Raw genomic sequence first — 6,377 nt, 5'->3', positions numbered from 1 at the left:
ATTTGGCGCTGAACTTGGAGGAGAGGGCATTCGGCGCCGTGATGTACGCGTTGGTAGTCCGCTCTCCACGCTGAACTTGGTGCAGCCCAAGTTCGGCGTGGACCCAAATTTTTTTTTCTCACGCAGAGCTAAGTTCAGCGTGGACCATTCTAAAGAGACTCCCAATTGATATGCTCATCCTACGTTGAACTTGAGATATTCCAAGTTCAGCATGGATGGTGGCTCCTTGCACGCTAGTGACGTCGTATTCCAAGTTTAGCGTGGGCTTGGCAGAGGCAAACACCCAATAAGCACGCACACTCCACGCTGAACTTGGAAAATCCCAAGTTTAGCGTGGAGTTGGCAGAATCAGCCTTTTCCACTCCATAAAAATTTTTTCTAAGTGTCTGGTTCCTGTCTTAAAAAAAATTCTATATGATCAAACACACGTAAAACAAAGGAAAAACAATAAAAACTCAACAAAAATCTAATAAATAATAAAATCAATGCAACAGAAAATAACTAAGGATACGAAATTATTGGGTTGCCTCCCGACAAGCGCTTCTTTACCGTCACTAGCTTGACGGTCAGCTCCTCTAAGGAGGAGGTTCATAGGGGCTCAGCTCTTCACCCCTTACTTTGAACTTCTTTCTTGTGTCTCCATAAATTAGCTCAATATGCTCCAGAGAGAGGATTCTGTTTACTGTATAAATCCACTCTGGATTACTAGTCAACACCACTTTCATTCCTGGAGAGAAACCTTCGTGGGGATCTTTTTGTTTCTCCATCCCTGGGTACTTTCTTCTTTTTGGGGACCTCCTCTTTGGTGGATGATGCATTACCGACACCAAACTTATGTTTGATGTCAGGAGGAATTTTATTGGTTGTCACTAAAGGAGGTTTGAGCTGCAATTTCTGCTGTGCATCATCAGGGGGTTCTTGAAGGTTTGGATCAATAAGCTTAATCTGCATGCACCTATCTTCTTCACCTGCTGAATATATATCTTTGAAGACATGAAAGACTAGTTGCTCATTATGCACTCTAAGCACTAATTCACCTTCTTCCACATCAATCAGAGCTCTTCCAGTGGCTAGGAATGGTCTTCCTAGAATTATAGAGGCATTCTCATCCTCCCCTATGTCAAGAATCACAAAATCTGCTGGGAGGAAGAACTTACCCACTTTGACCAAGATATTCTCCACTAATCTGTATGCAGGCTTTATAGATTTGTCTGCCATCTGTAATGCTATCCTTGTGGGTTGTGCCTCTTGGATTTGCAGCTTCTTCATCACAGACAAGGGCATTAAATTGATGCTTGCTCCCAGATCACATAACGCTTTCTCAAACGTTGTGCTCCCAATGGTGTATGGAATTTGAAAGCTCCCTGGATCTGGCATCTTCCTTGGCAAGTTATTCTGAATTATGGCACTACATTCCTTAGTCAGGACCATGGTCTCATCTCCCCTTAAAGGCTTCTTCTTTGACAACAGCTCCTTCATGAACTTGACATAGAGAGGCATTTGCTCCAAAACCTCAGCAAAATGAATATTGATTTGCAACTTTCTGAAGACTTCCAAGAACTTTGAAAACTGCTTGTCCTTGGTCTCCTTTTGAAGTCTTTGAGGATATGGCATTTTAGGCTTGTACTCAGGAGCCTTTGGCAATGTAGGATAAGTGTCAAGAGAGTCTGGGAATGGGTTGTCCGCACGCTTTAAAGGGACGTGCTCTACTTCTTCCTTCTTCTTCTCTAGAGCTTCCTTTTCAACTGGCTCCTCATTAAGTTGTGCTTCCGTACTTGCCACTTGTCCACTTATCAAGGTAATAGCCTTGCATTCCTCTCTTGGATTTGGAATTGTGTTACCAGGAAGGCTATTAGTGGTCCTCTGATCAATTTCATTAACTTTTGTGGCTAATTGACCCATCTGAATCTCCAAGTTTTGAATTGTATTTGCAGACCTCTCAGGTATTTGCTTGCTCAGTTAGCCCATTTGCACCTCCAAGTTTCTAATGGAGGCTCTGGTTTCCTGCATAAAACTCCTCATCATCTCCCAATTAAAATCTTGTTGGGATTGAGAGTTTTTCTGCTGAGTTGGTTGTTGTTGATGAGACTGAAATTGGTGGTTATTATGATTGTTCTGTTGGAAACCGCCATGAGAATTATTGTTGAAATTCTGAGATCTCTGAGGTTAGTCCATCGACCCAAGATTGTATGTCTTAGAGTATGGATCATTATTGGGATTTCTAGGACCACTCCCCATGTAATTTACCTGTTCAAAAGAAAATTGAGCATAATCATAATTTTCATTTTGCATAAAATTACCTGTCATGTCATACGAGGCTTCTTGGGGTGCATTCTGAGTGTTGACAGTTGAAACTTGCATTCCACTCAACCGTTGAGTAATCAGATTTATTTGCTGAGACAAAAGCTTGTTCTGAGCGAGAAGAGCATCAACAGCTTCCACTTCCAAAACGTCTCTCTTCTGAGAGGTATCAGAGTGCAAAGGATTCCTGTTGGAGGAATATAAGTATTGGTTGTTAGCAACCAACTCAATAAGGTCAATAGTCTCTTCTGGTGTCTTCTTCATGTGCAAAGAACCACCTGCAGAATTATCTAAGCGCATCTTGGACATTTCACATAAGCCCTCATAAAAGATATCCAGCTGAGTCCATCTAGAGAACATGTCTGGAGGGCACTGCCTAGTAAGTAGCTTGAATCTCTCCCAAGCTTCAAAAAGGGTCTCACCCTCTTTCTGTCTGAAAGTCTGAACCTCCACCCTTAGCTTAGTCAGCTTTTGAGGTGGGAAAAATTTAGTCAGAAAGCCAGTGACAACCTTGTCCCAAGTATCCAGACTCTCCTTGGGTTGAGAATCTAACCACAGCCTTGCTCTATCCCTCACAACAAATGGGAAGAGCATGAGTTTGTATACCTCAAGATTCACTCCATTGGTCTTCACAGTATCACAAATCTGCAGAAAATCAGAAATAAATTGATTCGAGTCTTCCTGAGAAAGTCCATGATACTGACAATTTTGTTGCACAAGAGTGACAAGCTGAGGCTTCAGTTCAAAATTGTTTGCAGCTATGGGAGGCACCACAATGCTTTTTCTATAAAGATCTGCATTAGGAGCAGTGTAAGAGCCAAGCACTCTTCTAGGTTCCTCATTCCCAATTGGATTTGCCACATTGACATTAACAGCATTATTATGAACCATAGTGGATTCTACAGCCTTGTACAGTCTTGCTTGTTGCAAACGCTACATGAGAGTCCTTTCAGGTTCAGGATCAAGGTCTAAAAATTTTTTTTTATCTCTGTTCCTGCTCATAAACAAACAGAAAATAAGAAAAGATGGGAATCTCTACGTCAGAGTGTAGAGAATTCCTAGTGAGGTAATCTGTGTAAAAGAAATAAAATAAAAAATACTAAAAAAAAATTAACTCAAAAATTCGAAAATTACTTATTAAAATAGAACAAAAATTTTGAAATTATTAGACCAATTAATTAATAAAAATAAAAATAGAAATAACTAGGAAACACCAAACTTAATTTCAGCAATTAAGAAAAAAAAATATATGATGCAAATTTTTGAAAATTAAAGACAAAAATCAAATGGATCTAATAAAAAAAACGGAAATTAAAAGAAAGAACAATAACGTAAAAAAAAATAAAACAAAATAAAACAAAAACGTAAATTTGAAATAAAAAGAATAATGTAAAAGAAAATTAAAAAAAAGAAGATGAAAATAACAATGAATGTTTGTTTGTTTGTTATTTTGTTTTTTTTTTAATTTTAAAAACTGAATAATAAAAATAAAAAGGAACAATGTACACAAGGGAGGGGGAATAGCAAACGAAAAGAAAAAAAAAACGTAAGGAAAAAAGAAATAGAAAATAAAAATTAATAATACTAAAAAAATATAATTAAAGAAAAAACTATCTAATCTAAGCAATCAAACAACGAGTAGTTGTCAATCACAGTCAATCCCCGGTAACGGCGCCAAAAACTTAGTGCGAAATTTATAACCGACAAACTAACAGGCAAGTGCACCGGATCGTACCAAGTAATACCTCAGGTGAGTGAGGGTCGATCCCATGAGGATTGATGGACTAAGCAACAATGGTTGATTAATTTACTTAATTAGACAAGCAGAAAATGGTGTTTAAGAAGTCAAAAGCATTAAACAGTAAATTCAGTAAATTAGAAAGTAAGCAGTAAACGAGTTGTGAATAATATATGGAGAAACAGTTAAGGCTTCAGAGATATCTATTTTTCGGATTGACTTTTCTTACTAACTATTTTAATCATGTATGATTCAATTCATGGCAAACTATATATGACTAATACCTAATTCCTTAGACCTTCTTAGTCTACTCTAACTTTCATCAACCGCCAATTCCTTGGTCACTTAATTCCAATTAGAGGATGAAGTTCAATTCTAGTTTATGTGCCACAAAAATCCTAATTACCCAAATATAAGAGAATTATATGTCACATATCCCGTTAAGTCTAGATAATTAAAATTTAGGAGAAATTGTTTTCAAGCTGTTGTTTAAGTAAAGAGCTTTTCCAAGTTATACAAGAACTCAATTAGAAAAATGGTCATACTTCCGTTCCACCCAAATTCATAAAATAAAGAACAAAAACAATTCTTGAAATATAAATCAGTACATGAATTATAATAGAAAAATAATAGTATCAATCCATACAATAGACAGAGCTCCTAACCTTAACAATGGAGGTTTAGTTGCTCATGGTTCAGAGAGAAAATAAGGATTCTGAAAAACTGTAAAGTGCAGAATGAGGTAGAAGAGAAGAGAAGCCAAATGGCTGATTCTTTTTCCTTTTATATCTAATCCTAATTAATGTAAAATATATTTTCTAAAACTAAAATAATATCTTTTCCTAAATATAAATAAAATAAAAGTTGAATCAAAATTAATTTAATTTATCCGTGTAGGGCTTGAAGAGTGTGGGGACCATTGGATTCATTAAGCTCCGCGCTGAACTTGGCTTTTTCCAAGTTCAACATGGAGAAGGCAGCAAGTGCTTCAGCGTGTTCCTTTGAATCCATGCTGAACTTGGCTTTTCCCAAGTTTAGCGTGGAGAAGGCAGCAAGTTCTTCCTTAGAAGTTCTCCAATCCACGCTGAACTTGGCAGGAACCAAGTTCAATGTGGGGGATGCAGAGGTTGATAGAGAAGAAATGTGCACTATTATATATCGTTGGAAAGCTCTAGAAGTTAACTTTCTAATGCCACTAGAATCACGTCAATTGGATCTCTGTAACTCAAGTTATTCCAGTTTGAGTGCAACGAGGTCAAGATTGACAGCATCATTCGCTTTCTCCCTTTTCTGCTATAACACTCCGTCAAATCCCTCCGGATGCTACCTGAAATAAATAGAATTGTGCGCAACTCAAAGTAGCATCCATAGTGGCTAAAAGCTATTTAAATTTTGATTTAACGTAGCAATTCAAGTGCAAATTCACTAGAAAAAGATAGAGAAAAACGGTGACCGGGAAATCATGGTAGAATGCCATAACGCCAGCCTAGCCCTTCGAAAGTGATCTCAGGATGCGACAGGAATCTTCCTTGTCGACCTGGACACATGTCAAGACGATCAACCCAGACCGAAACCAGAGGGAGACATGGAAAAGCTACAAATAGGGCAAACCAAAGACGAATTCTCCTTCATCAACAAGAATCTACCCTTCAACATAAAAAGCGAACTCATGGAACTATTGAAATAAAACAGGGACCTTTTAGCATTCACCCCAGTAGATATGCTGGAAATAGATCCAGATCTGATGTCTCACCGATTAGCCGTGGACCCCAAAGCCAAGCCAGTATCCCAAAGGAGAAGAAAAATATCCGCTAACCGAGCAACTGAAGTAAGGAAGCAAGTCAAAAGCTTGCTTGAAGCAGGCTTCATCTGGGAACTACCCTACACGACCTGGCTAGCCAACATTGTGTTGGTAAAAAAGGCAAACAGTAAATGGTAAATGTGTGTCGATTACACGGACTTGAACAAAGCTTGTCCAAAGGATGCCTTTCCCCGGCCAAACATTGACGGACTGGTGGACGCCGCCTCGGGACACCAGTACCTCAGCTTTATGGATGCCTACTCAGGATACAACCAAATACCTATGCATCGAGTGATAGAGAGAAAATGATGTTTGTAACCCTCGAAGGCACGCACTACTACACATTCATGCCCTTCGGGTTAAAGAACGCAAAGCCACCTATCAAAGGCTCGTCACAAAGATCTTTAAAGACCTCTCGAGGACTAAACTGAAGGTCTATATTGACGACATGCTAGCCAAAACAGAAATAGATGACGAGCTCATTGACGACCTCAAGCTCATATCAGGCACTGAGGAAGCACCGAATGCGTCTCAATC

The 6,377-nt window shown here is 38.7% G+C and overlaps 1 non-coding gene across 1 annotated transcript; it reads left to right on the top strand.

Moving 5' to 3' along the window:
* The first annotated feature begins 2,656 nt into the window (after positions 1-2,656).
* On the top strand, positions 2,657-2,762 carry LOC112731460 (small nucleolar RNA R71). The gene has a single exon (XR_003167236.1). It is a non-coding gene; the product is annotated as a small nucleolar RNA R71 (small nucleolar RNA).
* Positions 2,763-6,377: the final 3,615 nt, after the last annotated feature.

This window comes from Arachis hypogaea, chromosome 12, assembly GCF_003086295.3.
Source record: "Arachis hypogaea cultivar Tifrunner chromosome 12, arahy.Tifrunner.gnm2.J5K5, whole genome shotgun sequence".
Classification (NCBI taxonomy): domain Eukaryota; kingdom Viridiplantae; phylum Streptophyta; class Magnoliopsida; order Fabales; family Fabaceae; genus Arachis; species Arachis hypogaea.
This window is presented reverse-complemented; position numbering and strand designations above follow the sequence as displayed.